The sequence below is a fragment of the Mirounga angustirostris genome, unplaced genomic scaffold (genome assembly GCF_029215605.1).
Source record: "Mirounga angustirostris isolate CCGP_5_RB_7025 unplaced genomic scaffold, mMirAng1.0.hap1 SCAF_11, whole genome shotgun sequence".
In the NCBI taxonomy this organism is placed as follows: Eukaryota; Metazoa; Chordata; class Mammalia; order Carnivora; family Phocidae; genus Mirounga; species Mirounga angustirostris.
In genome coordinates, this window is record NW_026991719.1 from 38,966,152 (window position 1) to 38,984,731 (window position 18,580).

Below are 18,580 nucleotides of genomic sequence, written 5' to 3' on the forward strand. Positions count from 1 at the left end.
TGGGTGGCTCAGTCAGTTAAGCGTCTGCCTTCTGCTCAGGTCATGATTCCAGGGTCCTGGGATCAAGCCCCACATTGGGCTCCCTGCTCAGCAGGGAGTCTGCTTCTCTCTCTCTTTTGCCCCCTTGCTCGTGCTTGCTTTCTTTCTAATAAATAAGATCTTTAAAAACAACAAAAGAAAGAAAAAAAAAAAGTGAGCCATGAATTGATACTTTGAAGAAGTAACAGAGACAGTATTTCCCTTCTTTATCCTGGCTATAAAACTTCCGTTTAGCTAGAAAATATTTGAATGAAAATCTGATCTGTAGTCGTGTTATTGTAAAGGTAAGCAGTACAGGAGAGATGATCATATAATGAGCTTGAGCATTGGAGAAAACAAATTTTTTATTCATTTGAAATTTTTTTCCTGTAAGCAATGAGTTAAATAACTCAAGGCCGTCCCCCAAGATGTGTCCCTTTTATAGTACCAGGCTGCTGATGCAGACCATTACTCACTTAGGAAGATAAAGTACCCCCAAATACCACCCATTCTCCCAATACCAAAGGCAAAATCCATAGCAAAGAAAAATTGTATCCTTATAATAAACAAGAACATTTTAACCTTCTGATGTTAGTAAACATCTGAATGTGGACCAGATAAACATAGTATGCTTGTTTTCTACAGCTGTGTTTTGTGGGCAGAACAACTGCAGGTTTTAGGGCTGGAGTGAAGGATTGTTGCTGTTTAATGTTGATGTTTTATAATGCCACCTTTGTGTTAGGTCAAGTGAGGACTTTCCTAGTGAAAATTCAATTTTTATTTGAGACAGGTGTAATATAGGGGGTTTGAAGTTAGGCTTATTTCTCAGTTCATCTCCATTTTTTTTTTTTTTAAAGATTTTATTTATTCATGTTAGACACAGAGACAGGGAGAGAGCATGAGCAGAGGGAGAGGGAGAAGCAGGCTCCCCGCTGAGCCAGAAGCCCGACGTGGGGCTCCATCCCAGGACCCCGTCGTGAGCCGAAGGCAGACGTGAGCCAAAGGCAGATGCTTAACCATCTGAGCCATCCAGGCACCCCTCATCTCTATTGTTTACAGCAGCATTATCGTTCACATATTGTGTGTGTACCCCTGAGCTTCCGTCTTCTAATCTGAAAAAGCAAGAGATAAAGGGGTTTGGGGATTGTTATGTGAAACTGGTTAGTACTTAGCAGAATGTCTTCAGTATAATAGGTATTAATAATTATTTAACACTCTATTAGATATTTTAATTAAGACTCACTCATTTAAAGGAAACTATTTTACAAAAAAATACATAGAAATTCTGTACAGTATAATTTTTTAATGCTGCATCTTGGAGAGCATGCTATCGTATGTGTGTGTATACGCACACAGACACACTATATGTGTGTGTGTGTGTGTATAGTAGCCTTTAAAACTTTATTTTTTTTATTATGTTAATCACCATACATTACATCATTAGTTTTTGATGCAGTGTTCCATGATTCATTGTTTGCGTATAACACCCATTGCTCCATGCAGTACATGCCCTCTTTAATACCCATCACCAGGCTAACCCATCCCCCACCCCCCTCCCCTCTAGAACCCTCAGTTTGTTTCTCAGAGTCCATCGTCTCTCATGGTTCGTCTCCCCCTCTGATTTCTTCCCCCCCTTCATTTTTCCCTTCCTGCTATCTTCTTCTTCTTTTTTTGTTAACATATAATGTATTATTTGTTTCAGAGGTACAGGTCTGTGATTCAACAGTCTTACACAATTCAGAGTGCTCACCATGGCACATACCCTCCCCAATGTCTATCACCTAGCCACCCCTTTAAAACTTTATTAACCTATGAACTTAACTATATTTTCCATTTATAAAATGTTTGGCTGTGAGGTTATGAGTCTAGGGATATTTGTTTTATTAGAGGTTTTCTTTCTCTGTTTCTTTATCTCTCTCTTTTTTTCTTTCTTTTGGAGGTAAGGTGGGGCATGCGGCAAACTAGCTGGCAGGAGTAATCTAATAAGATGCGGGCAGAGAACCATAACTTTTAAGGATATAAGTCCTTGAAAAGAGGTGCTCTGAGACCCATTTACTGTCATGTAGATGAACTGGCCATTGATAGCTAGGCAGTAGGTCAGTTATTTGTAATAGGAAGAAAAGGAAGGTGAGAATGGATGCAGAGGTTTATATATGTATTTTATTATACTTTAGTATTTCAAACTGATGGCTTCTGTTTCCTTGATTTTTTTTTAAATCCTCCTTGAGTCTTTATTGACCACATTTCCAAGTTACAAAAAAATTCCTTTTTACATACTAATTATTGAATTCTTTCTGTTCACTCTTCACCATCTTCCTGTGAATCCAAAACTAGAGCCCATCTTGAGTAGGCCCCTCCACACTCCATCACCACTACCACCAGTTTATGGAGACATTTGTTATCTCAGGCTGCTTCCTCCTTCTCTCTTTGGAACCCAGTGCAAGGTGAGAACCTCCAGCTCCAGCCAAATAGACATTTAATTTTGGAGAACAGATTATAAACCGTAACTTTTTAGGGAGTAAACATAAACCACTCAGTGAACATGTGAGTAAATTGCTCAGGTATATGTATGTGGGGGACGTACTGGCCCTGTATTCTGAAGACAGTTCTTTAATTATAGTACTGAGTCCTCTTCTTTGTGTGAAATTTTCTGAGCTTGGGGTTCCTTGTGAAAAACTGCTTCTCCTTTTGTAGTACACAATGGTAGAATCTGTTTTGTGTACATTATGGGCTGTGTTTTTTGTCCTTATTTATCATTCTGATCCCATCTTGCTTCCTGCCTTAGGGAATTCCTAAAAATTTCTGATCTGCAGATATGGTGTACTTTGATTATCATTACTATTATGGATTTATTCATTAAAAAATATTTCTGTCATGTCAGATGAATTTGAAGCAGAAGGAAAAAAAGATTTTCTAAAACAGTTTTTTTTTTTTTTTAAGCCTTTCTGGTTTGTACTATGTTTGAAGAGTTTAAAAAAAATTTTTGTCACTTGATTTGGTCATTTGGCTTCTAGGAATTTATCCTTAAAAAGTAATTGGTTAGAGGCGCCCCAGTGACTCAGTCGGTTAAGCATCTGCCTTCAGCTCAGGTCATGATCCCAGGGTCCTGGGATGGAGCCCTGCATCTGGATCCCTGCTCCACGGGGAGCCTTCTTCGCCTTCTCCCTCTGCCTGCCACTCCCCCTGCTTGTGCTCTCTCTCTCTCTCTCTCTCTGTTAAATAATAAAATCTTAAAAAAAAGAAAGTAACTGGTTAGAGGATTGTAGGAAAATGAAGCCTCAGTGCACTTGGCCTATTGTAGGTTGGATTCCTCTGGAGGGAGTTCAGCATACAGGATATTTAGTAAGGAGTGCCTTTAGGATCAGCATCTGTGGAAGGTAGGGGACAAAGGATTGGATTGGAGAAGAGGGAGGATTGGACAGAGGTGAGAAGTTAAGCTGTGACAGTCTTGGCCAACCCCATGGGGAGCCTTGGAGCTAGAATGGCCCTTCAGAGCTATCCCAGGTTGGGCCAAGATGACCAGGTCTTTGTACTCCATCCTTTTGATACTGGATATGGGCCAGCCTGGGAGGGAGTGTGACCTTGGGCAAGATGGCTCTTCACCTAAGGCAGCTCACTGATAGAGGCTGTCTGCGGGCAGGACTCCCAATATTCCTTCCTAGAAGCGAGATTTGAATGGTTTTTCACAGTGTCTACCATACCTCTTTGCCACTCCTAACCCCAAAGCTCACTCATTAACCTTTGCTGAACCAAACAGCTGATGGAGCTGTTAGACTACCTTAAGCCATGAAATGGGGCAGTGATTTCTCTTCTTTGGGTTGGAAAACAACCAGAGAGACAGAGAACCCTGGACTGAAGGACAAGCATATATATATATATATATATATAACCCCTGAAGGTTGTGATTCTTTTAAGAGTGTACTCTTTTTTTTTTTTTTTTTTAAGATTTTTTATTAGGGAGAGAGTACAAGCAGCGGGAGCGGCAGGGAGAGGGAGAGGGAGAAGCAGGCTCCCTGCTCAGCAGGGAGCCCGATGCGGGGCTCCATCCCAGGACCCTGAGACCATGACCTGAGCTGAAGGCAGACGCTTAACGACTGAGCCACCCAGGCACCCCACAAGCATATATATTCTTGGCAGATATATGTGATGGACCTTAGGAGCAGTGTAATAGAAATTATATGTAAGTATCTGTAAATATGTGTGGCAGATATAGGTAAGGATAATCACCAAGTTAAGTTAATTACTTAGAAAATTAAGTAGCAGATTACCTCAGAGTACCCATCAAAATTATAAAAAGAGAAATTATGAGGTAAGAGACTTGGGAGATAGAATTCCTAAAGTAAAACAGTTAGTTGAAGGAGATATAGTAATTTTTCATTCCTGATATTAGCATGAAAACCTTGGAAATTTAAAAAATAGTTTTTTTATGGTTCGTGTTGAGCTGGAAGTTTTCTCTGAAATTCCTGCCAGTGATCGATTTGTTTTCTCCCTTTCCCCCTTCCTTCAAGTAATTTGTCATTTTGTTGCATTGTCTGTCACTTTTGGACAAAATAAAGTTTGGTTGTTTTAGTTACTCAGCAGTTACAGATGGCTAGGGCAGGTTTCATGCCAAGAGTTGCTAATGTGAAGAAGTTTTATTAAGTCAGAGTTGGTGAGCTCTCTGTCTTCTCTTTGTCATTCTTGGGTGGAATTACAATACCCTATCCTAGGATCTATAAAGTATAAGAACACAGTGCATATTTTCCAATAATAGATCTTGAGTTTGGCTTCTTTAAAAATTACCATTATTTTGACGCTTGCATTGTTCTCCTCTTTATTGTTGTAGCTGTTAGAACTGAAGGTTGTGATTCTTTTTTTTATTTTAAAGATTTATTTATTTGAGAGAGAATGAGCATGTGCGCACACAAGTTGGGAGAGGGGCAGAGGGAGAGGGACAGAAGGAATCCCAAGCAGACTCCCTTCTGAGTGTGGAACCCTACGTGACCCCAGGCTCCATCCCACGACGCATGAGATCATGACCTGAATCAAAATCACAAGTCAGGCACTTAACCGACTGAGCCACCCAGGCAACCCCTGAAGGTTGTGATTCTTTTAAGAGTGTACTCTTTTTTTTTTTTTTTTAAGATTTTATTTATTTATTTGACAGAGAGAGGGAGAGAAAGAGCACACAAGCAGGGGGAGCAGCAGAGGGAGAGGGAGAAGCAGGCTTTCCACTGAGCAGGGAGCCCAATGTGGGGCTCAATACCAGGACACTGAGATCATGACCTGAGCTGAAGGCAGCCGATTAACCAACTGAGCCACCCAGGAGCCCCTAAGAATGTACTCTTTGTATAAAACTCCTTTCAGATAGAGTCATTGGAATTAGTTTGCATTGTATATATTTTTGCTATACAATACAAATTTGTGTTGAGATAGTAAAATAAAATGAAATAAAAATCCAAAATACTGACCTATACAGGCATAAAATATCATAGACTGAATATTATGTATCTCTCTGAAAACCCATTACAGTCAAGGTGATTGTTCATACGTTGTCATTGCATTCAGTCATTGCACCCTATTTCTTTTTTTCTTTAAAGATTTTATTTATTTATTTGACAGAGAGCGAGAGCCAGAACACAAGCAGGGGGAGTGGGAGAGGGAGAAACAGGCCTCCTGCCGAGCAGGGAGCCCGGTGCGGGGCTCGATCCCAGGACCCCGGGATCATGACCTCAGCCGAAGGCAGATGCTTAATGACTGAGCCACCCAGGCGCCCCTGCACCCTATTTCTTTGTATAACTTCATTTAAATGTATTCAGTGGTTTTCGGACTGTGGTATATATGTTAAAAAAAAAAGTCACCAGTACCTCCACTCCTTCCATTGCAATTTGGGAATCACCAGTTTTGTTCAGTTCACTGATGGTCTAGAATTAGAAAATGCAATTGAGAAGTATCCAAGAAAGCAAAAATAGTGACCGTAACCCAGGTTGTCAGAAGCCTATGTCTGGGCAATAAGCACAAGTTATAGTAGCTTCAAGAACCAGAGAGCTGTAGCAAAACACATTAAAGGAGCACAAAGAAGACATATACTTTGTGTCTCTTATAGTAAGCCAGATGTGAGATACTAAAGACCTTGAGTATATTATTTTTTTTTTTTAAGATTTTACTTATTTATTTGAGAGAGAGAGAGAGCGTTAGTGTGAGCAGGGGGAGGAGCAGAGGGAGAGGGAGATAATCTCCAGCAGACTCTGTACTGAGCAAGGAGCCTGACGTGGGGTTCGATCCCACCACCCCGATATCATGACCTGAGCTGAAACCGAAGAGTCAGATGCTTAACCGACTGAGCCACCCAGGCACTCCAGGTATATTAATTGAATAATGACAAGTAGTAAAGCTGAGATTTCAGTGTGTCCATTAATTTGACTTGAAGGCCTCAGTGAAGGTGCTGATGTAGCAGTAAAAGGATTTGTTTCTTTGCTTTTCCAACTTTCTGTCTGCTTGAATATGTAATATTAAATCTTTGCAAAGGTGTGGAGAGAAGGGGAGATGGGAACAAAGGTCTGTTGTGGATGCTGTTCACAGGGTTTCCCAAGTGTTAGCATGTATTTAATATGTATTAATGCTACATATAAAGGAAAAGATGTGTTTCAGGCAGTCACGATTTGAGAAGGCAGAAAGGTGCTAGTGAGCTGAGTACATTAGTCATTTATATAAAATGAAAGTTAATATAAGCTCTTTGAGATATCATTTATCCCAGGGTATAAATATAAACTTTCAGTCCAGCCCCAGATAACAAAGCAAAATAAATCAAAGAAATCTATTGACCTAATAACTTTAGGCAACCACAGCCTGTTCTGGCCTAAAGAAGGCAGTCAGTGCAACTGACTGAAGAATGTCAAAGAAGGACATACTTTTCCTTCTTTCCTTTTCCTTCCATACCCATAGACTCATCCACTAGCCACTAACCTGTAGTGTTACACATTGGGCTAGGGGTGAAAACAGAAATGCTGAGTTTTGCCTGCAGTTAGTACATAGTCTAATACTAGTAATACAGAATGAATTTTAAATCTTTCTCTTCCTTGCATTTCCATTGTATCTAACCCTGCAGAAGGCTCTCTTTTTTTGGCAAAGCCATCACCTTTAAACTACATTGTTGTTTCTTTTCATCCTGTGCTGCATATGTGGACTTGTCATCAGGCACACCCTCTTTCTCTTGTTTTGACAATCTTAACTCAATACTTGCAAGCATGCTGAAGTCTCTGTTATCTACTAAATCTGTCTTAACTCTCTTTACTCCCTCACTGTATTCTCTGGAAATAAATCTCTATTTAATTCCAAACAAATTATAGTAAGGCTTTGAACTTCTTTTTTTATTCTTCAGTTACACCTTACTCTCTTACTGAAAATCTCTTTAGGCTGCTTGTGACCTATGAGGAATTAACTTGAATTAAATGGCTTGATGTCTACGTATCATCAGGGAAATGCAAATCAGAACCCCAATGAGATACCACCTCACACCTGTCAGAATAGCCGAAATCAACAACAGAATAAATAATGTGTTGGCGAGGATGGTGGAGAAAAAGGAACCCTCGTGCATTGTTGGTGGGAATGCAACCTGGTGCAGCAACTCTAGAAAACAGTATGGAGCTTCCTTAAAAAGTTAAAAATAGAACTATCCTATGATCCAGCAATTGCACTACTGGGTATTTACTCCCAAAATACAAAAACACTAATTCAGAGGGATATACATGCATCCCCATGTTTATTGCAACCTTATGTACAATAGCCAAACTATGGAAGCAGCCCAAGTGTCCATCAGTAGATGAATTTGGATAAAGAAGATATGGTATCTATAGACAATGGAATATTATTCAGCCATGAAAAAGAATGAAATCCTGCCATTTGCAACAACATGGGTAGAACTAAGGTGTATAATGCTAAGCAAAATAAGTCAAAGACAAATACCATATGATTCCACTCATATGTGGAATTTAAGAAACAAAACAAACGAGTAAAGGGAACAGAAAAAGAGGCTAACCAAGAAACAGACTCTTAATTATAGAGAACAAACTGATAGGTACCAGAAGGCAGGTGGGTGGGGGATAGGTGAAATAGGTGACAGGGATTAAAGAGTACACTTACCATGATGAAAAAAAAAAAAAGGCTTAATGTCACAGTCTTTTAGGAAGTGGTGAGAACGCAGGGTTACCTAAAGCTGCTACTTTTCCTACTATATCCTGTTGCCTTCCTGGGGGCTCTCATTTGATAATGTTGACCATTTCCTAATTTTAACATAAGCACACTTATTTTAACATGTATACAAATAATATGTTCACTGTTTAAAGAAAAATATTAGAAGATAAATAACCATAAAAGGTGAACAGCTTGAGAGCAGGAGCCATACGTTTGTTCACATCTCTATTTCACTGTATCTAGCTTGGTGCTAGCCACTTAATACTTAAGAAGTATTATGTGAGTGCATTAATGACCCATTGGTATTTTATCATCGAGAGGCACTTGTTTTTAAACATTTTTTTTTTTTTATTCTTATGTTAATCCCCATACATTACATCATTAATTTTAGATGAAGTGTTCCATGATTCATTGTTTGTGCATAACACCCAGTGCTCCATGCAGAATGTGCCCTCCTCAATACCCACCACCAGGCTAAACCATCCTCCCACCCCCCTCCCCTCTAGAACCCTGTTTGTTTTTCAGAGTCCATCGTCTCTCATGGTTCGTCTACCCCTCCGATTTCCCCCGCTTCATTCTTCCCCTCCCGCTACCTTCTTCTTCTTCTTCTTTTTTTTTTTCTTAACATATATTGCATTATTTGTTTCAGAGGTACAGATCTGAGATTCAACAGTCTTGCACAATTCACAGCGCTTACCAGAGCACATAACCTCCCCAGTGTCTATCACCCAGTCTCCCCATCCCTCCCACCCCACCCCCCACTCCAGCAACCCTCAGTTTGTTTCCTACAATTAAGAATTCCTCATATCAGTGAGATCATATGATACATGTCTTTCTCTGTTTGACTTATTTCACTCAACATAATACCCTCCAGTTCCATCCACGTCGTTGCAAATGGCAAGATCTCATTCCTTTTGATGGCTGCATAATATTCCATTGTATATATATACACCACCTCTTCTTTATCCATTCATCTGTCGATGGACATCTTGGCTCTTTCCACAGTTTGGCTATTGTGGACATTGCTGCTATAAACATCGGGGTGCACGTACCCCTTCGGATCCCTACTTTTGTATCTTTGGGGTAAATACCCAGTAGTGCAATTGCTGGATCATATGGGAGCTCTATTTTCAACTTTTTGAGGAACCCCCATACTGTTTTCCAGAGTGGCTGCACCAGCTTGCATTCCCACCAACAGTGTAGGAGGGTTCCCCTTTCTCCGCATCCCCGCCAACATCTGTCATTTCCTGACTTGTTAACTTTAGCCATTCTGACTGGTGTGAGGTGGTATCTCATTGAGGTTTTGATTTGGATTTCCCTGATGCCGAGCGATATTGAGCACTTTTTCATGTGTCTGTTGGCCATTTGGATGTCTTTGGAAAAATGTCTGTTCATGTCTTCTGCCCATTTCTTGATTGGATTCTTTGTTCTTTGGGTGTTGAGTTTGATGAGTTCTTTATAGATTTTGGATACTAGCCCTTTATCTGATATGTCATTTGCAAATATCTTCTCCCATTCTGTCAGTTGTCTTTTGGTTTTGTTGACTGTTTCCTTTGCTTTGCAAAAGCTTTTTATCTTGATGAAGTCCCAATAGTTCATTTTTGCCCTTGCTTCCCTTGCCTTTGGCGATGTTTCTAGGAAGAAGTTGCTTCGGCTGAGCTCAAACAGGTTGCTGCCTGTGTTCTCTTTTAGGATTTGGATGGACTCCTGTCTCACATTGAGGTCTTCCAGCCATTTGGAGTCTATTTTTGTGTGTGGTGTAAGGAAATGGTCCAGTTTCATTCTTCTACATGTGGCTATCCAATTTTCCCAACACCATTTGTTGAAGAGACTGTCTTTTTTCCATTGGACATTCTTTCCTGCTTTGTCAAAGATGAGTTGACCATGGAGTTGAGGGTCCATTTCTGGGCTCTCTATTCTGTTCCATTGATCTATGTGTCTGTTTTTGTGCCAGTACCATGCTGTCTTGATGATGACAGCTTTGTAATAGAGCTGGAAGTGATGCCGCCGGCTTTGCTTTTCTTTTTCAACATTCCTCTGGCTATGCGGGGTCTTTTCTGGTTCCATACAAATTTTAGGATTATTTGTTCCATTTCTTTGAAAAAAGTGGATGGTATTTTGATGGGGATTGCATTGAATGTGTAGATTGCTCTAGGTAGCATTGACATCTTCACAATATTTGTTCTTCCAATCCATGAGCATGGAACGTTTTTCCATCTCTTTGTGTCTTCCTCCATTTCTTTCATGAGTATTTTATAGTTTTCTGAGTACAGATCCTTTGTCTCTTTGGTTAGATTTATTCCTAGGTATCTTATGGTTTTGGGTGCAATTGTAAATGGGATCGACTCCTTAATTTCTCTTTCTTCTGTCTTGTTGTTGGTGTATAGGAATGCCACTGACTTCTGTGCATTGATTTTATATCCTGCCACTTGACTGAATTCCTGTATGAGTTCTAGCAGTTTTGGGGTGGAGTCTTTGGGGTTTTCCACATAAAGTATCATATCATCTGCAAAGAGTGAGAGTTTGACTTCTTTGCCGATTTGGATGCCTTTGATTTCTTTTTGTTGTCTGATTGCTGTGGCTAGGACTTCCAATACTATGTTGAATAGCAGTGGTGATAGTGGACATCCCTGCCGCGTTCCTGACCTTAGGGGGAAAGCTCTCAGTTTTTCCCCATTGAGAATGATATTCGCTGTAGGTTTTTCATAGATGGCTTTTATAATATTGAGGTATGTACCCTCTATGCCTATACTCTGAAGAGTTTTGATCAAGAAAGGATGCTGTACTTTGTCAAAAGCTTTTTCTGCATCTATTGAGAGGATCATATGATTCTTGTTCTTTCTTTTGTTAATGTATTGTATCACATTGATTGATTTGCGGATGTTGAACCAACCTTGCAGCCCAGGGATAAATCCCACTTGGTCGTGGTGAATAATCCTTTTAATGTACTGTTGGATCCTACTGGCTAATATTTTGGTGAGAATTTTTGCATCCATGTTCATCAGGGATATTGGTCTGTAACTCTCCTTTTTGATGGGGTCTTTGTCTGGTTTGGGGATCAAGGTAATGCTGGCCTCATAAAATGAGTTTGGAAGTTTTCCTTCCATTTCTATTTTTTGGAACAATTTCAGAAGAATAGGTATTAATTCTTCTTGAAATGTTTGGTAGAATTCCCCTGGGAAGCTATCTGGCCCTGGGCTTTTGTTTTTTGGGAGATTTTTGATGACTGCTTCAATTTCCTTAGTGGTTATAGGTCTGTTCAGGTTTTCTATTTCTTCCTGGTTCAGTTTTGGTAGTTGATACATCTCTAGGAATGCATCCATTTCTTCCAGGTTATCTAATTTGCTGGCATAGAGTTGCTCATAATATGTTCTTATAATTGTTTGTATTTCTTTGGTGTTGGTTGTGATCTCTCCTCTTTCATTCATGATTTTGTTGATTTGGGTCATTTCTCTTTTCTTTTTGATAAGTCTGGCCAGGGGTTTATCAATCTTCTTAATTCTTTCAAAGAACCAGCTCCTAGTTTCGTTGATCTGTTCTACTGTTCTTTTAGTTTCTATTTCATTGATTTCTGCTCTGATCTTTATGATTTCTCTTCTCCTGCTGGGTTTAGGCTTTATTTGCTGTTCTTTCTCCAGCTCCTTTAGGTGGAGGGTTAGGTTGTGTACTTGAGACCTTTCTTGTTTCTTGAGAAAGGCTTGTATTGCTATATACTTTCCTCTCAGGACTGCCTTTGCTGCATCCCAAAGATTTTGAATAGTTGTGTTTTCATTTTCATTGGTTTCCATGTATTTTTTAAATTCTTCTTTAATTTCCTGGTTGACCCATTCATTCTTCAGTAGGATGCTCTTTAGCCTCCATGTATTTGAGTTCTTTCTGACTTTCCTCTTGTGATTGAGTTCTAGTTTCAAAGCATTGTGGTCTGAAAATAGGCAGGGAATGATCCCAATCTTTTGGTACCAGTTGAGACCTGATTTATGACCTAGGATGTGATCTATTCTGGAGAATGTTCCATGGGGACTAGAGAAGAATGTGTATTCCGTTGCTTTGGGGTGGAATGTTCTGAATATGTCTGTGAAGTCCATTTGGTCCAGTGTGTCATTTAAAGTCTTTATTTCCTTGTTGATCTTTTGCTTAGACGATCTGTCCATTTCAGTGAGGGGGGTGTTAAAGTCCCCCACTATTATTGTATTGTTGTCAATGTGTTTCTTTGCTTTTGTTATTAATTACCTTATATAATTGGCTGCTCCCATGTTAGGGGCATAGATATTTACAATTGTTAGATCTTCTTGTCGGATAGACCCTTTTAGTAGGATATAATGTCCTTCCTCATCTCTTATTACAGTCTTTGGTTTAAAATCTAATTTGTCTGATATAAGGATTGCCACCCCAGCTTTCTTTTGGTGTCCATTAGCATGGTAAATGGTTTTCCACCCCCTCACTTTCAATCTGGGGGTGTCTTTGGTTCTAAAATGAGTCTCTTGCAGACAGCATATCGATGGGTCTTGTTTTTTAATCCAGTCTGATAGCCTGTGCCTTTTGATTGGGGCATTGAGCCCATTTACATTCAGGGTAACTATTTAAAGATAGGAATTTAGTGCCACTGTATTGCCTGTAAGGTGACTGTTACCGTATATTGTCTGTGTTCCCTTCTGGTCTCTGTTGCTTTTAGGGTCTCTCTTTGCTTAGAGGACCCCTTTCAAGATTTCCTGTAGGGCTGGTTTTGTGTTTGCAAATTCCTTTAGTTTTTGTTTGTCCTGGAAGCTTTTTATCTCTCCTTCAATTTTCAGTGACAGCCTAGCTGGATAGAGTATTCTTGGCTGCATAATTTTCTCATTTAGTGCTCTGAATATATCCTGCCAGTCCTTTCTGGCCTGCCAGGTCTCTGTGGATAGGTCTGTTGCCAATCTAATGTTTCTACCATTGTAGGTTACATATCTCTTCTCCCGAGCTGCTCTCAGGATTTTCTCTTTGTCTTTGAGACTCGTAAGTTTTACTATTAGATGTCTGGGTGTTGACCTATTTTTATTGATTTTGAGAGGGGTTCTCTGTGCTTCCTGGATTTTGATGCCTATTTCCTTCCCCAAATTAGGGAAGTTCTCTGCTATAATTTGCTCCATTATACCTTCTGCCCCTCTCTGTCTTTCTTCTTCTTCTGGGATCCTAATTATTCTAATGTTGTTTCGTCTTATGGTATCGCTTATCTCTCGAATTCTACCCTCGTGATCCAGTAGTTGTTTATCTCTCTTTTTCTCAGCTTCTTTATTTTCCATCATTTGGTCTTCTATATTACTGATTCTCTCTTCTGCCTCATTTATCCTAGCAGTTAGCGCCCCCATTTTTGATTGCACCTCATTAATAGCCTTTTTGATTTCTACTTGGTTAGATTTTAGCTCTTTTACTTCTCCAGAAAGGGTTTCTCTAATAACTTCCATATTTTTTTCAAGCCCAGCTAGTATCTTTAAAGTGATGATTCTGAACTCTAGATCTGACATCGTACTAATGTCTGTATTGAGTAGGTCCCTGGCAGTCGGTACTACCTCTTGTTCTTTTTGTTGAGGTGATTTTTTTCCGTCTTGTCATTTTGTGCAGAGGAGGATAGATTAATGAGAGAACAAAATGTTAGCAGAGTAACCACGTCCCCAGAAAATATACTCTAAACAAATCAGAAAAGACCTGAAGCAGTGGAAAAAGAAACGGAAAGAGAGAAAAAAGAAAAAGAAAAAAAAGAAAAAGATAAAGATAAAAACAAACAAAAACAAACAAAACAAAACAACAACAACAACAAAAACCAGAATGTGATCAAATATGATCAGGCTGGTATATAGATCAGTGCCACACACTAGATTTGGGGTGTATTTTGGTCTTTTAGAAGAAAGTGCCTCCCAAAATTTTAAAGAAAGAAAAACTTATATATGTACAAAAATAAGGGTTGATATGATGAAGGGATGGAATATGACAGTAAAGATGGAAATTATAAAAAATTTTATAAAAGGAATTGATAAGAAGTTGTTTGAAAAAAGAAAGAAGAGGATTTAAAAAAAGAAAAAGAAAAAAAGGAGAGAATGTGATCAGGCAGGGGAGTAGAAAAAACCATATACTAGAGATTTAGGGTATATTTTAATCTGTTAGAAGAAACTATCTCAAAATTTTAAAGAGAGAACAACTTATATATATATGCCAAAAATACGGGTAACTACTATGAAGGGATAGAATATGACTCTAAAAATGAAAAATAAAAATGTTTTTTTAAAAAAAGGGATTGATAAGATGGTTGGAAAAGGGAAAAAGAAAAATTAAAAAAAAAACAGTTAAAAAAAAAAAGAAAATTAACTTTAAAAGACTAAAGAATCATGGTAAAAAAGCCGTGAATTCTATGTGCAGTATTCCCCTAGCGCTGGAGTTCTGCTGTTTTCATTGATCGGTGAACTTGGTCTTGGCTGGCTGTTCTCGCTGATCTTCTGGGGAGGGGCCTGTTGCCGTGGTTTCCAAATGTCTCTGCCGGAGGCGGAAGTGCCCCGCCCTTGCCCCCTCCCGGCTAAGTCATCTGCTCGGGTTTGCTCTCCGGGGCTTTTGTTCCCTGCGAGCTTTCCGTACAGCTTTGGAGGCGGAGAGTGAAAATGGCGGCCTCCCAATCTCCGCCCCGGAGGAGCCGAGAACTCGGGCCCCGCTCCTCGGTGAGCCCCCAGAGAAAAGCCGTCAGTCACTCCCGTCTCCCCAGTCTCCAGCTGTACTCTGTGCTCACCCGGCCTATGACCGCACATTTCTATCTCTGGCACCCGACCCCGTGTGGAGTCTCCAAACCCTGCCGGTCCCTGTGGTGCGCTCCCGCACCTGTCCTCCCAGGGGGAAGAAGGTGAGTCTCCCCGGATCTGCCGCTTGTTGGGTCCCTGCTGGAGGAGCAGGGGCCCGACGGTGCCGCGGATCACGGTTTATGGCCACCCCGAGCTGAGAGCCCGCGCCTGGGCTCCGCCTCTGCAGCTGGCTTCCCCGCTCCGATCCCTGGGAGCTCTGCCACCCTCAGGCACCCCCGGTCTTTCTGTGACCCCGAGGGTCCTGAGACCACACTGTCCCGGAGGGTTCCACCCCCCGCTTAGCCACCCGAGTGACGTCCCTCGGCGGAGCAGACTTTTAAAAGTTCCGACTTTGTGCTCCGTGGTTCTATCACTTGCCAGAAGCGGCTGACCGAAGCCCCTTCCCCGCCGTCTATCCTCCTGAATATCGCCTGGGATTCACTTCTCCGCACGTCCTACCTTCCAGAAAGTGGTCGCTTTTCTGATGAGAGAGTTGTTGCTATTCCTTTCTTCGATCTCCTCTTGGGTTTGTAGGTGTTCAGAATGGTTTGATCCCTATCCAGTTCAATTCCTGAGAGGAGACGAAATCCAGGTCTCCTACTCCTCCGCCATCTTCCTCCGCCCCTCTGTTTTTAAACATTTCTGATGCAGATCTTTGGAGACTTTTCTATTATAATAAATTTTCAACATTTGAAAATTGAGTTAAACTCTGCAACTTTCTTTAACCTGGTCTATCATGTTAATTTCTCCATCTGAGAAACCCACTTCATAACATTTCAATTTCCTATATAGTATCTTATAGGTAGAAGAATTCTCTGTTGGATGTGTAGACTAGTTCTCTCATTTTTTGGTACTAACATAATCACTATATTGTCCATTCTTGTAGCTAAATCTTTGCACACATCCATGTTTATGTTTTTAGAAGGAATACCTTGATGTGGTAGGCTTACTGAGCGAAAATGTGTGTGTGTGTGTATAGTTAATCCTTGAACAACATGGGTTTGAACTGCAAAGGTCCACTTACGTGTGGAAGTTTTTCAATAAATACACTACTGTAAATGTATTTTCTCTTAGAATTTTCTTAACATTTTATTTTCTCTGGCTTACTTTATTATAAGAATACAGTATATAATACATGTAACATACAAAATGTGTTAATTGTTTTTGTTGTGGGTAAGGCTTTAGGTCAACAGTAGGCTAGTAGGCAAGTTTTTGGGGAGTTGAAAGTTATGTGTGAATTTTCCACTGTGTTGTGCAAGGGTTAACTGTATTAAAACTTTTGACAGTGCTAAATTATGCTAGAAAAAAGTTTTACTAATTTATACTTACAGCACTAGTAGAATGATAAAACTGCCTATTTCCTTAAATTTTTGCCACTTTTGTCTATTTCCCTTCCTTATCATAACTATTAACCATTATTATTTAATTTTACCATTTTCATATATGAAAAGTTGTATAGCACGATTATGAAGTTAAAGGACAGATGACTATGTGTAGTACCCTCTCCCTTCTGTATGGGTGATTCTTTTATCCTTGATAATTTCCTTGTTTGTTTCCTCCTCTTCTATCTTCATGAGGTAAAGGGCAAAATAAAGGAGATGTGTGAGAAAGATTACAGAACACTTAAGTTGTTATAATAGTTAAATTTAACTTGCTTCTCATTATCTTTTGCATTTATTTTTTTTAGACCTAGCTTTTTTAATAATCTTTATTTTTTATCTAAAAGACTAAATGGGTTTATTTAAAAACAAAATCTCAAAATTACGAAAAAATAATTTGAAGTCTGTTAATAAATAAAGTTGTTTCCCAGGATTAAAAAGATCTGAGCTTTGGAAATTCGTTGATAGAGAGTGGATATTAATATGTTTGGGTACACCATTCTTTGTTAAGCAAAAGAACAAGTCGCAAAAGAAAAGGACAATCTTGCCTGAAGTATTTTTAAAAAGATTTCCTAGTGGGATGAAGAAGGACTTCTTGAACCAATAGAGAACTCAGGGATCACAAAGTGAAGATTAGATGATTTAGGGAAGGAAGAGCCCAGTAAGATAATATGCTACAGTCATTGTGAAAAAGGTTTTAAGCATTATAAGGATGTCCCAACAAATGATTTCCCTTATTCTCTGTTAAGGACTTTAGAAAAGTCTAGTTACAGTGGACTGGGAATTCTTTTTCATGGGTACGTAACTGGCTTAGAGATTTGAAATGATGACTTTGCTTTGGTTAGAAGGATTTCCCTAGAGAGACCCTGGTGATGGGTACTTATAGTCTTTAGAGTTAAATTTAATGATTTATTTGGATTAGGAATCATAAAATACATTAAGATCTTTTCTTAAAATAGGATGCTAGGCCTAATGGGGTAAAGTATAATTGGAAAGGTAACAAATGGTCATGGAAGGAATGTCTCATTTACAAATCTGTACTTGCACTTTGGAGCATTTACTTTTTTGACTTTGAATTTGAGGGTTCATATTTATTTCTTGGTTCACCATATAGTAGTACGGATGCCATCTTTCTCCCAGCTGATAGTCACATAGGCTTCTTGTACCTCATGTTTCATTTACTTTGGAGGACACCATACTATCTCTTTAAGGGCTCCTCCCAATTCTAAAATGGGAATTTTATGAAGTCATATAATATATATTATTAGGTTATTAGAAACATGCCTTCCAAGGTTGTTGGAATCCTAGAACATCATTGAAAGGGCAGTCTAGATTTAATATGGTGAGTGTACCAAATTGTTAGGGACCCTGACTTTTATTGGTTAGGATGATTTTAGGTACAAAAGCAAAGACCTGATTCTAGCTAAAATAATAAGCAAATTGGTTGCCTCCCATAACTGGAACTTCATAGGTGAGTTGTGTACTGGGCCTAGTTTGAGGTCTAGAAGTATCCAGCTACTTTCCATTTGTTTCCTCTGCTATCTTCTATGGGCTTCATACTAAGAATAGTTCCTTTGTTGTGGCATTTAGTGTTATATAGGTTTCCTTGTTCCCATCCAGCAGTAGAGGTAGAATCCCTTTCCCATGACTGTCATTTATAAATCAGTGATGATTTCTGGACACAAACCTTGTTTGACTCTTCTTTTCCAGCTAGAATGGTAAGTTGGATTGTTTTTCTTTTTAGAAGATCATTAATCAGTGACCTTTATGAGCTAACAATAATCATGTGTGAAGAAATAGAAAATGCAGGATGGTTTGCAATCAACTTTTCACTAGAACTGGACATATTTCTAAATGTTGGTTGGCATCATCTTTATGCCAAAAAAGATGAACATTATTTAAATAAGTTACTTGTTCAGATATATGATGATGTTTTTAGGTAATGCTTCTCTAATTTGAACATGTTTAGAAAGTTCTCTGCATTGTATTCACATATATTTGGCTGTTCACTAATAAACACTATGAAAGCATTACACATGCAGTTCTAGAAAATACTAATTTGCATCTCCCCCCATTTTTATCATTATAAAATTTTGCACTTACTAAATCTTTATTTGAAAATTTTAAGCCTTTTTTTAAATTGAGGTATACTTGATATATAACATTAGTTTTAGGTGTTGTATAATATAATGATTCAATGTATATATTGCAAAATGA

At 39.2% G+C, this 18,580-nt stretch overlaps 1 protein-coding gene across 12 annotated transcripts in view; it reads left to right on the forward strand.

The window, feature by feature from the left end:
• KDM6A (lysine demethylase 6A) overlaps positions 1–18,580 on the forward strand; it is a 208,808-nt gene that overhangs the window by 64,383 nt on the left and 125,845 nt on the right. The gene's annotated exons all lie outside the window — the stretch shown is intronic.